Raw genomic sequence first — 13,960 nt, forward strand, 5'->3', positions numbered from 1 at the left:
TGAGGATGAATTGAGGAGCTCCTAAAGGTGCTTCCTGAGAAATTGACTAATGAGGAGTTGTTGGAACTGAACAGGAATGAATAGCTAAGGAAGAGTCAAAAGAAAAGAAAACTGTGAGAGAAGAAAAAGAAAAGGAACACCCCCCCAAAATTCATAGGAAATGGTTTAGCAGAAGCTTTCTTAGACCTCAGCAAACTGCTTGAAAAGTTTAAAAACATAAACTTCAACACCGAAAGGTTGTTATGAATAGAGAAAAATGGTGCATTGTGTGCCAAGAGGCAAATATATGATGAAACAAAGAAACAAACTAAGCAAACCACCATGGACATAGTTTTGAAAAGTGTGACACTTCCTCAAGAAGAGCCTCAGGCGGGTCCTTCAGGAGGAATCACAGAAGGCATGGATGTCATAGGAGATAGCAGCTCCGTACACGGTGTTGCCACTAAAGACCTTCAGTAAAATGAGACGTGGAGGTGGAAGGCAGTAATGTTAATAATCCTGATGCCGAATAGGTCTAGGGTAATGTGTATATTTGTGTCTTAGTTTTCAACAAAAAATTTTACAAAGAATAAGATAAGGAAAATTTAAAAAACATATAGAATAACAACATAAAGAAAATATTTTCTACAACTATACAATGTGTTTGTGTTTTAAGTTACATGTTATTGTCAGAGTCAAAAAGGCTAAATAAATTAAAGAGTTTTTGGTGTACAAATGTGACAGTAAGCTAAGGTTAACTTGTTATAGATGAAAGAAAATGCTTTTAAAAATAAATTTAGTGTAGCTTAACTCTACAGTGTTAGTTAAGTCTACAGTAGTGTCAGTAATGTACATTGATGTCCTAAGCCTTCATATTCACTCAGCACTCACTCCCTTACTCAGAGGTAACCCTGCAAGTTCCCTTCACGGTAAGTGTCCTATGCAGGTGTAACATTTTAACTTTTATACTGTATTTTTATTGTACTTGTTCTATGATTAGATCTGTTTAGATATACCAATACCTTTGCATTACTATTGCTTACAATATTCAGTACAGTAACATGCTGTATAGATTTGTAGCCTGGGAGCAATAGGCTATATCTATTGCTGTGTAGTATGCTTTACCACCTAGGTTTATGTAAGTACATTCAGCAATGTTCCCACAATGATGTAATTCCCTAGCAATGTATCCTTGCTGTCAAGCAATTCCTGACTGTTTAGGCTTATGTGATTATGGAGGCTTGAGAATCTCCATGATATGCCCTCTGAAAGTCGGAGGCCTAGGAAAGCTAATTGTATAATTCAGTCTAAGTCTGAAAGTCTGAGAATCACAGGAGTCAGTGCCGTAACTCCCAGTCTAAGGCTCAATGACTGATAATCAAGAACTGCCCACGGGTGAAGGCAAGAGAAGATGAATGTTCTAGCTTAAGGAGAGACAATGAATTTCCTGCAGCACAGGCAAGCCCCAATATATTAGCTAAGCCCAGGAGCGTTCTTGGCTTCACCCAGGAAAGAATTCAAGGGCCGGTAAGTGGTGTTAAAAAGCAACTTTTGTTGAAGTAGCAGCATACTGAAACATCAGCGTAGCAGCAGCAGACGTACTGCTCTGTGGAGCAGGGATACCCCATAGGCAGTGTGCCCAGAGTAGCAGCTCAGAGGCAGTTCTGCAGTCATTGTTATATCCAATTTTAATTGTATGCAAAATAAGGGGCAGTTTATACAGAAATTTTTAGAAAATGGGTGGTTACCTTCCGGATTATCAGGTCATTGTCATGGAAAGGGGTGGTAACTTCTAAGTGTTGCCATGGCCATAGTAAACTGACATGGCATACTGGTAGGCATGTCTTTAGAAAAGCTGCTTCCCCTCTTAACCTGTTTTAGCTAGTCCTCAATTTGGTTTGGTGTTTTAAGCCCCACCTTTGGAGTTGAGTCTCACTTCCGACCTCAAATTCACACTTCCTCAAAAATTTTTTTTCTGTTTGAGTCCTCAACAGATTGGATGATGCCTGCCCACGCTGGTGAGCGAAGATGTTTATACTCAGTCTCCTGATTCAAATATTAATATTTTCCAGAAATATCCTCACAGATACACTCAGAGATAATGATTTACCACTTCTTTCAGTATCCCTTAACCTGGTTAAGATAACAAAAAAAAAAAAAGAAAGAAAGAAAAAATATATATGTATTTCTCACACTCATTTTCACTGCACTGCAGAAGGGTCAAACTTTGAGTTTAGGGAGATCGTTTGGGGATTACTAATTCAGAAAAGAAAGGGCATGGAATGAACCAGGTGATTAAAATGGGTTACAATGGAGATGGAAAACAGTGAAATATCTGAAAATTAAGAAAAACAATTGAAAGACCCTATGATTGATGGGGTATAGAAGTAAAGATGACAAAGAAATGAAGATTTGTTTAATTCCAGTGTATAAAGAGTGCCACAAATATATTGACTGTGTTTAAGCAGAGTTAAGTATATTAATTATCTACAGCAAGAGAAATGACATACAAAGGAGCATCTTGGTAAGAAAAATTTGATGAAGATTATATAAATAATAATTGTGATGTCTAATTTTTTGTATCAACTTGACTAGGTTAAGGGATGCCAGACAGCTAGAAGAACATTTCTGGGTGTGTCTGTGGTTTTGGAATAAACTAATATTTGAATCAGTAAACTGAGTAAAGAAGATCTACCTTCACCAATATTGGTGAGCATCATCCAATCCATTGAGGGTTTGGATAGAACAAAAAGAGAAAGGGTTAGTGCTTTCTTTCTTATCTTGAGCTGGGACATCCATCTTCTGCTCTTGGACATCAGAGCACCTGATCCTTCAGTCTTCAGACACTGGGACACCAGTGCCTGCTCCTACTTTCTGGTTCTCAGGCCTTTGGCCTTAAACTGGGACTGGCACCATTGGCTCCCCTGGTTCTCAGGCTTTTGGACTCAGACTGAATTATACCATCAGGTTTCCTGGGTCTCCAGCTTGCAGACAGCATGTTGGGGGATTCTCAGGCCCCATAATTGCATGACTCAATTTTCATAATAAGTCTTTGCTTATCTACAGTAAGTTCTCATTTGATATAAACAATAAATTCTTGGGAAATAAGAACTTAAGCAAAAATATGTATAACAAAGCAAAATTTTTTCTCATCAACATTATAACAAAACAACCAACATTGAAGGAAACAGGAAACAAACTTATTTGAAGACCTGTTATACATTATTATTGTTATTATTTTTGAGACAGAGTCTCACTCTGCCACCCATGCCAGAGTGCAATGGCACAATCTTGGCTCACTGAAACCTTGGTCTCCAAATTTTAAACGATTCTCCTGCCTCAGCCTCCCTAGTAGCTGGAATAACAGGTGCCCGCCACAGTGCCCAGCTAATTTTTGTATATTTAGTAGAGACAGGGTTTCACTATGTTGGCCAGGCTAGTCTTGAACTCCTGACCTCAGATAATCCACCTGCCATGGTCTCCCAAAGTGCTGAGATTACAGGCTTGATCCCATCATGCCAGCCACATTGTTTTGCTTAAAGTTGAAGTTTCTTAGAACCTATCAGCAAAGTTAAGTGAGGACTTATTGTGTAAATATATTAATCCTATTGGTTTGGCTTCTCTGCAAAATGGCTTTGGTAAGTTTGGGGTTCCTATTGAAGCCACAAGTGGTAATATGTAGTTGGGAATAGAAGGAAATATATTTTAGACTAAATCCCATATCTCTACAATCCAAACTAAACATGTCTTGTGTTTTCACAAGAGCAAAAATGATCAAACATCGTATAGAAATTCCATTCACTATAAAAATCCTGAATATAATTACAGATGCAGTTCAAATTTATAAGTTCAGAAATATTAATGAATCATGTTAATATTTTCTTCTATTGCAAAGTATTTTTCTCAAATTTCTCTGCTTAGATAGAGGTAGTGGAACTCACATCAAAGTATTCGGAACCTGTAGTTTAAGACAGAAAAACATTTTATATCACTTGTTGCCAACTGGAGAATTTCCTGAGTTTTAATATTGACTTTGCTATTAGATTAAATAAATAAATGGAAATTTAGAAGTAACCATATAAGTGATCACCTCTTTATCATGCCTGGTAATTTTTTTGGGGGGATGGAAAAATCAGATAGGAGCAATTAAGGTGCTGAAAGTCCTGCTTACTCAGAGATGTTAATCATGTATCACGTGAACCCCAATCATGTTCTAATTTGCCCTTTAAAAGGAGGAACAGGTAAGAATTATCCCAACTGACAATACCTGGTGATATTTAAGTATAATATCCAGTCTCTATATAACCACTTTCCATATCAAAATAGGATTTAGAAATATTAATGGTAATAGTTTGCTTTATTTTATGTAAATAAAATAGCCCTTCTCTTTACATGAAATTTAAAAACCAATTTATACATTGGGTTTAGAAACCAATGTATAAATTTGCAAAGTGCGTTCTAGGACAGGTTTAAAAATGTCATTTTTTTTTAGTTAATATTTTCTTTGTTAGTACTGTTTAACCTTTAGCAAATTTGGTTTTTGTAGTCTACTCTTAAAAATTATCACTTTTTGTCACTCTCTAAATATTTGATGTTGAAATCCACATAACATAAACAGAATGCAACTGTCACTAGGCAGGGTACTTTATCATTCATTTGCTATTGGAAGGCTAAACACAAAATGCAACAAAGAACAGAAATATAAGAATCTCACTTGAAGATAGCACTTATAATGGTATGTCATTTTAATTACCAATGGAATATAATATTTTATAATATTTTATTTACATATTAAACTTGTTAGTACTTAAGAGCAAATTCCATGTTTGCTTTTTTTTAAAGTCATTATCTAGTTTATTTCTTGAAATGACACCTAAGTAGGAAAAATACACTACTGATAAAGCTATTCCTTAGAAAATATAAGAACAATCTCCTCTCTGATAATTTTGTTCAAAAACAATTAGTAATTCACAAAATCTAGAGTTGCATGAATTTATAAAAATGAAAGAATATTTTAATATAAAATTAGTACCAAGTTTAGAAAAATACTAATTTAAATTTTATTCCACTCAAGAATCAGTATAATATATTAACTTAAATAATGACACAAATTGAAAAATACATGTTAGTCAAGTGATGATGAACACAATGAAGTAAGACTGAGTTAAACTGTAAGTTCTAACATTTATAAGTTCTTTAATATTGGCAAGTTTTTGAAAGTTTTTTGTGCCTCATGTTTTGCATCTATAAAAGAAACATACTTAATATAATAATGCTGAGAGAATTGAATAACAATATGAAGGACTTGAAAAGTGTATCATGTATAATAGACACAATATAAATGTTAGGTGATAGTGAAGAGGTTGATGATGATTTTCTTTAATAATTTAATTTGCATTGTGGTCAGTTTCTATGACAGTGTCCTTGTTTACAATAATAATATATTCATTTGTTTCATATAGTTTTTTCTCAATAATTGCAAACTACAGTAAGAAAAACTGTTTTATAAAAAGCCAAAATGATATTTTTGTCATACTGTCACATGAATCAACAGATGGTTTATAAATTTCCTTTATAGCTTTTCAGAATAGAAATACAGTCATATAGTCAAATAAATTTGATTAGACAAATACTTATTTTGAACAAGATTTAGTATACCATGAAATATAAATTATATGTACTTATGTGATGGTGACATCTAATAATAGATTATCTGCTTCTTAAAGTGGAAGGAAATATAAACCGTCTACAAAATTGAAAGAAAATATGATATGACATAACTGTCAATCTTCTTTAATGCATAATTTTAACATTGACCAATAATACATGAAAAGAGAAAGGAGAGAAAGAGAAATTGACAATTACTTAGTGACAATTGTGTGGTAGATGCTGTTCTAGTTACTATGAGCATTTAAAGCCATTTAATACACTGATAGTGTTCTACAAGATTTAAATTAATACCTTCATTATTCTTGCATGTTACATAATTTTAACAGCTTTTGAGGTATTATTGATATACAAAGAACTGCTCATATTTAATGTTCCCAGTTTCATGAGTTTGCAATATATGAACATCCATGATAGCATCACCACAAAGAAGGTGATAGACATGTCCAGTATCTCCTAAAGTTTCCTTGTGTCCATTTTTTTTGTAGAAAGCATATGAATACAACACAAGACATTCTTTATATACAAGTTTTGAAGTGCACAAACCCATATTAATTGTAGGTACTATGTTGTCCAGAAGATCTCTTACTACTATATAGGGAATTTCCCATTTCCCCTATTTCCCAAACAGCACAATCAATATTCTCTGCTTCTATGAGTTTGACTATTATGAATATTTCATACAAGTGGAACTATGAAGTATTATTACTTTTATGACTAGTTTCTTTCACTTAGCATAATGTCCTCCAACTTCATCCATGTTCCAAATTGCAGGGATCTTCTCTTTTTCTAAGGCAAGGTGATGATCCATTGTATGGATTCATCATATTTTAAATCTATTTATCTGTTGATAAACATTTGTTTTGATCTGATCTCTGACAGGAGTGGGAAGAATACACAATGTGGAAAGGAAACTGTCTTAAATGCGACTGAGATCACTGGGTATACCCAAGTAAAAGACTGAAGTTGGACTCCTATCTTACACTATTTATAAAAGTTAACTAAATCCAATAACCTAAATATGAGACCTAAATCTATAAAGCTTTCAGAAGAAAATTATTACAACTTTATGACCTTGAATTTGGCAGTTGATTCTTAGATATGACAAAAATGCAAGCAACAAAATGTAAAACAAACAGCTAAATTCAACTCCATTAAAACGAAACACTTTTCTGTTTCAAAGGCATTTTCAAGAAAGTTAAAATGCAACCTATAAAATGGGAGTTAATATTTGCAAATCACATAATAAGATAAAGGTGTTATATGCAGAATATATAAATAATTCTCACCATTCAACAACAAAAAATTAAATAATCCAATTTAAGAATAAGCAAAAGATATACAAATGCCCAAGAAGTACACGAAAAGATACTCAGCATTAGTTAGTCACCATAGTGACTAACGCAAGTCAAAACCACAATAAGATACCATCTTATATCCATTAGAATATCTATAACTACACACAAGCAAGAATAAACAAAGAAACAAAAAACAGAAAATAAGAAGCATTGGTGAAGATATAGAGAAAGAGACATTCTTAAATCTTGCTAAAGGGAATGTAAATTTATTCAGCTATTGTAGGAAAAAGTTTGTCCATACCTCAAATAATGAAATTTGAAAGTATTATATAACCCAGTATTCTACTCTGTGGTGTTTACCAAAAAAATTATAAACAGATACTCAAACAAAAACTTGTACATGGATGTTAATAGCAGCACTATTCCCAATAGCCATAAGGTGAAAACAACCCAGGTTCATCAACCAACAAATGTGCAAACAAAATGTGGTATATCCATATAATAATAATCAGCCATAATATAATGAAGGACTGATACTTTCTATAACACAGATAAATGTCAAACATATGTTTAGTAAAATAAACCAAACATCAAAGTTCATTTTAATAGTTATATGATTATTACCATTATGTGATTCCATTTATAGAAAGTATTTTTAAATAAATACATATAGAGAGAATGCAGTTTGTTTCCAGGGACTGAAAGGGCTGTGGGGCAGTGGAGGCTGGAGAATGAATATTTATATGTATGAATTTGAGGGAGTTGTGATAAAAATGTTTTGGATCTAGACAGACATTGTGATTGCACAATATTGTAAATATTCTAAAGATTACCAACTTGTTCATATTAACATGGTTAATTTTAAGTTATGTAAATTGTACCTCAATAAAAAACAAATATGAAACTTCTTAGGAAGGTGGGATAGAGTTCAAAAGTTATCTGATACAGGAACAAGTGTGTAAGAGTCAGAATATAAAAACGAAAGTGTTGACCAAGGTACTTAGATTTGGATAGAATTGATGCTTATGCCTGAGAGAGAGGAGAAAAATAGGATGTTTGATCAGCTGTGGGATAAGTGATATTTAAGAGATGTATATTATCTTTCACTTCTTTTTCAATAGCAGTCAGACATGAAACATTAAGGGTAGGGTTACATTTAAGGCTTTCAAAAATTTAAAATATTTTGATTAATTAGTACAGGGTCTCAATTTGTTACCCTAAAATAAATAGTAAGATTTACAGAAAGAATACAAAGTTGTGAACAATTACCAAAGAAATAAAAATCTCTGGAAGGAAAGGAAATTGGTTTACAGGTTGATTTTTTATGCCAATTTTTAATGACTGTCATGAGACATGTTCTTGCTCAATTATAGAATTCAAGGGGCCAAGAATCATGATGATATTAGATTTATCAATAGCATCAATTGGAAAAAATAAATCAATGAAAAACTTATTCAATAGTTTGGTTAAATTAATTTCATAGAATTTAATATCAACATCAACTACCAATCAAAACTGAGCACAAGAGCACTGAGAACTCAATAGTAGTTTTATTTTCTCATACTCATTTATAAATTGGTATACTCCTTATTTATATTTAGAAAATATAATTCTGTAGTGGGGTTTGTACCTACAAATTTTCTATTTGTTTCCCACTTGATCCAACAGCTGTATGTTGTTGTTTTCTTTTCTCTTTTAGTCTTATTTTTACTGACCCGTGTTTTTCAATATCATATTTTGCCATTCTGCTAGCTAGAAAGATTCACATTTCATTACTGCTAGAGTAATGAATGCATTGTTGAATCATTAGGGTTAATATAATTGAATACTTTGCTTCCCAGGATAACAATATATTAGAACTCATTAAATTAATTTCTCCTTCCTATTTCTTTTTGTTTTGTTGTCATACATTTATGGTTCTACATTTTAAAAACCTATATGTATCAACGTTCTTGTTTTCTGCAATAGCTATTTATTGATATTTACCCACAAAATCATCCTTTTGTTATTCTTCACTTCTTACTGCATATTGTTACTTTGGTCTGGGATTATGTTCTCTGCCAGAAGAACGTTTTTAAAAGTAATTCTTCAGGTACAATCTGCTGGAAACAGTTTTTGTTTGTTTTCACTAGTCTGGAAATATCTTTACTTTTAAATGATATTTTTGGTGGAAGTATAATTTCTAGGTTTGCTAGTCATTTTCTTCATCACTTTAAAGTTACCATTTATTTTCTTCTCCTTTATGTAATTATTTGAGAAGTAAAGTTTTATCATTTCAACTTTAAAAATGACAGTTCGTCTTCTGTATCTGTGGGTTCTATACTTATGAATCCAATCAACTGCGAATGAAAAAATTACCAAAAAAAAGCATCTGTACTGAACACATACACGCTTTAATTTCTTTTTATTATTTCTTACATGAATTAGTATAACAACTATTTACATAGCATTTGAATTGTATTAAGTGTTATAATCAATGTAGAGGTGATTTAAAGTATATGGGAGGATGTGCAAAGGGAATATGCAAATACTATTTTATTTTATATCAGGAATTTGAGCATCCATAGATGTTGCTATGTCTGGGAGGTCCTGGAACCAATCTCCCATGAATACCAGAGAGCAACTGTATATCTTTTATTTGGCTGCTTTTATAATTTCCTGTATATCTTTGAATATCAGAAGTTTTTTGTACATTGTGACTAGTGTTGTCTTTCTCTGTTTATCTCGCCTGATTTTCATGAGATTGTACTTTGATGTTTGCCTTTATATTTAGAAGATTCTTATCTTTAACTTCTTCAGAAGGTTGCTTCTCTGTTTCATTCTCTTCCTCTTCTGGGACTCCAATATTATATATATATATTTAATAATGTAAATCAAGTACCATGTGTTTAATAACCTATGTATTTTCCCTTTTTTAAATTGTAGTTTAGGTTCTGGGGCGCACGATTGTTGCATACGTGCATACATGACAAAGTGGTTCTTTTTAAAATTTTTGTTTCTTGGCTGAATCTTTTTCTACTCCTCTATTTAGTTAATTTAATCCGTCTCTGCTATGTCCAATCTGTTATTGAATACCTCCATTGCAAATTTTCCTTTTTGAAAAAACATTTCAGAATCTCCCTTCAATTCTTACAGTCTTCATTCCCTGATAAAATTCTACATATTGCTTACTATTGCCTTCGTTTTTTAAATCACATTTTAAAAAAATTTATTACTGATTAGTCTAAAAATATGTCACCTCTGAGTTTGTTTCTATAAGCAAGTTTTCCTTTTTTGTTTTTGCTGTTTTTGTTAATATGACAATTTTAATAATATTTTAAAATTGTATATGTCAATTTTAGACACTATGACTTATTTGATTTACTGTCAGAGAATATTTACTTTGTCCTTCATCAAATCCTCCCCTGTACAGACAGGGGAGACTATCCCAAATTACAGTCTAAGCTGACTCCAATGGGATTTCACCTTTGGAAACCTGATATTATCTCTTGTTAACAATTCCTATGGCAGAGGCCTCTAATAACATTAGCTGCAAACTTGGAGTGTATACTAGCACCCTTGTTTCTTGGTGAATCCTAAACTACAGTTTTCTTTCTTAATGTTATGAGAGAGGCCTCTAATAACATTAGCTGCAAACTTGGAGTGTATACTAGCACCCTTGTTTCTTGGTGAATCCTAAACTACAGTTTTCTTTCTTAATGTTATGAGAGAGACAAAAATTGTCCAATATTTCAGTATTTGTTGTTTTCTTGATTTCTTTGCCTCTTGCCCTGCTTGACTAGAATTCAGCAAAAACCTCAAGGTGAAAATTGCTGTATACAGTCTTACCTCTAATTATCTCCATTCTTTTTCAGATTGGGATCATTTCGGGGAGGGGGGAAATGTGAAGATCTCGACCTCTTATGTCATGGTTACCTTGATATCAACCTTCACCTGGTTGCTCAGCCCATCCTTCCACCCAGAGACTTTTAAATGTATTTCTTTTAGTGCAGTCTGCTGGCAACAAATTCCTGAAACAAACAAACAAAAGAAGTTGTACACAAAATAATTAGATTCACCTCAAAGAAATTTTTTTCTTCCAAGATCTGGACACTTCAAGCCTTGGATGTCATAGCAGTTATCTAATTTCCTTAAATTGACTTAAAAATGTATATATTACTGTTGCATTTTGTCTGAGCATTGACTTACTGTGTTAGTCTACTCTGACTGCTATAGCAAAATACCCTTGACTGGGTGGCTTTAAAGAAAGACATTTATTTCTTGAGTCTGGGAAGATCAAGACCAAAGTGCATGTCAATTTAGTTCCTGATGAGGGCCCAATTCCTGAGAAGTGTTAGCCACATTTTCAGCATCTTGTCATATGGCGGAGAGATAGTTACTTTTTATAAAGCTGCTAATCTTATCAAGAGAACCCCATTCACATGACTTTACCTAACCCTAATTACCGCAAGCCCCTCAGAGGCCCAGTATCTCGATACAGTCACATTGGAGGTTTAGGACTACAATATATGAATATTTGGAGGGAGACAGCTAATCCACCCATTTTCAGTTTAAATGATTATAGCAAGTGCCATTCCTACTGCTTCCCAAGATCTCCCCATCTGAAGTAAATGTCTGAAAGAAGTGTAAAGATTGTTGTTGCTTCTTTATCTCTTCCCGAACCCAGGTCTTCTGACATGTTAGAATGGCCCTAACAATTAATTGAGGTGTTCCTTTGCAACATTTGACTGAGTTGAGGTATTGCAAATTGTTCGAGGCAGTTGAAGCAAGTATTAAATATGTTAATTTTCCCTTATTTTAAAAAATATATTCTGGACTTGACATTTTTTGTGCATATTTTGGCATTTCATGCCCCAAAATAAATAAATATTGGAAGCTGGTATTCTGCTCTTGTGTTTGCTCTTTGTCAGACAAAACACCTCCTCTGTAATCTTAACTACTATACTGAAACTCCAAACTTTAAGACTTTATCAAGTTAGTGTTTTATTTCCTTTCTGCTTAACTGGCCAGGGATATTGAGAAAGTACAAGTATACAAGCTTACAGGCAGTTCTGCTCTGCAAGGTCACCTAAATACCCAAGTTAGTTCTAGCTTTGGCTAGGTTATGTATCTGTTCCATTGTCTTCATAGTCGGTTACTATTAATATAGATTATAATCTATATCAACAGTACCTTTTATAATATTGCAGTTTGGGGAAGGTGAAAAGAGGGAGAATTATCTTTCTAATTACTTTATGGTTAACACTTAGCCATTGTGTACATTGCTTCTGTTCTACTGGTAGGAAATTAATTATATAACCAAAAGGATTTGCGAAGGGGCTGGGAAATACAATCTCTAAGCCGGTGGTCATGGTCTTGGCTAAAACTTGGAGAGTTCTATTGCTAAATATTAGAGGAAAATCTTCTATATTAGAAGGTAGTTTTTAGTCTTTAACCCTGGGTTAGTCAGCCATTCACTATTTTCCTTTTTTTTTTTTTTTGGTGGTACAAACGCTTTTAAAGGACTGCCAGAATTTCTGCTTGATCTCTGCAACCTCAAAGTTGCTCTATCGTATCTTTTCCAACTCAGAGTGGTTTGAGATTTTTATTTTTATATTTTCAGTCATTTTAGATTCTTACTTGGTAGTAATAGAACAGGTTTGGAATCTTGGTTTTGTGGTAAAATTATATGATTTCTCTCTTACATAAGTCCAAGGCAAGTCTGATTAAACCAGTACTTAGACATCTATGTGAGGTCCTAATGCTGGGTCATGAAACAGAAAAAAATGGAAGAGGCTTAAACCATGTGAATTATTGAAAGAGTGACATGGGAAGTTAGACTCTGTAGAGTCCAGATTCAAATGCATGAATTTATTTGGCTACTGTTCTGTGAGCACTGGTTAGTGAATAGAATAATAGGTTAAAATACATATGTGAATTTACTCATGAGTTTATTAGAGGAGAAAATATTAATTAAATTACCAATATTGGATTTTGCTATGGCTTAAATATTTGTCCCATCTGAAACTCAAGTTAAAACTTAATCCCTATGTTAATAGTGTTAAGAGAGTAGGAGTTCTAACTATAGTATTTGAGAGCTTGGATCTTTGGGAGGTTACTAGGATTAGATGAAGTCATAGGGTAAGGCATTGGTGACTTTATAAGAAGAGAGAGACCTGAGCCAGTCTGCTCAGCCCCCTTGCTTTGTGATGTCCTGTGCCACCTCAGGATTCTGCAGAGAGCCCTCATTATCCCTTACCAGATGCAGACTCTCAGCCTTGGACTTAATATGTGAATTCAGCATGCAAAATCATCTTAAATGCTTGTGACTTTGGTTCAATATCTTATGTTTCCACTGGTTTTTTATCTTACACATGATATTTCTGTATTTCAGTAATACTCTGGCTGAGATTCAGTAAGTGTCATGACTTTTCTGTCCTCTGTTCATGTTTTTCATTGATCATAGACTTAAAATCAGTATAATTCTAACCAAAGGATCTAATACAGGATACTTATCTACTTAAGGAAACATTATTCTTTCCATTTCTCACTTTGCTGTAGCATCTGGCTGATATTCATTGATTAGACAAAAGACATTTCCACCTCAGAACCTTCCCACTTTCTGTTCCCTCTGTCTAGAATGTTTGTTTGTTTCATCTCTGTCACTTTACGTCTGTGCTCAAATATGTTTCCATTGAAGATGCTTTTCCAAACTACCTTAGCTAAAATAATTCCGTTTCCTCACTGCCACCTGAGCATGGTATCTCTGTCTTCTGTATATCTTTCAGCAAAGTACTTATTATAGCTGATAGTACATTACATATTTGTTGTTCATTTCTTGTCTTTTTCTCTTAAGAGATTATAATCTTCAAGAAAATAGGCACAATGTCTTCCCTCCCCCCCACGCACACTATTTAATTTCTTGTGGGTATGATAGTTCTTGTTACATAGTAAATTCTTAATAAAAATATATTGAGTGAATGAGTGAATGATCTTGGTTGTTCCATGACATAAGAAATTGCTGAAAAGTTTAAAGG

At 33.3% G+C, this 13,960-nt stretch overlaps 1 non-coding gene across 1 annotated transcript; it reads right to left on the bottom strand.

Annotated features, from left to right (window-relative positions):
* Positions 1–4,110: 4,110 nt before the first annotated feature.
* LOC118154990 (U8 small nucleolar RNA) lies at positions 4,111–4,243 on the bottom strand. The gene has a single exon (XR_004745228.1). It is a non-coding gene; the product is annotated as a U8 small nucleolar RNA (small nucleolar RNA).
* Positions 4,244–13,960: the final 9,717 nt, after the last annotated feature.

This window comes from Callithrix jacchus, chromosome 6 (genome assembly GCF_049354715.1).
Source record: "Callithrix jacchus isolate 240 chromosome 6, calJac240_pri, whole genome shotgun sequence".
Taxonomy (NCBI): domain Eukaryota; kingdom Metazoa; phylum Chordata; class Mammalia; order Primates; family Cebidae; genus Callithrix; species Callithrix jacchus.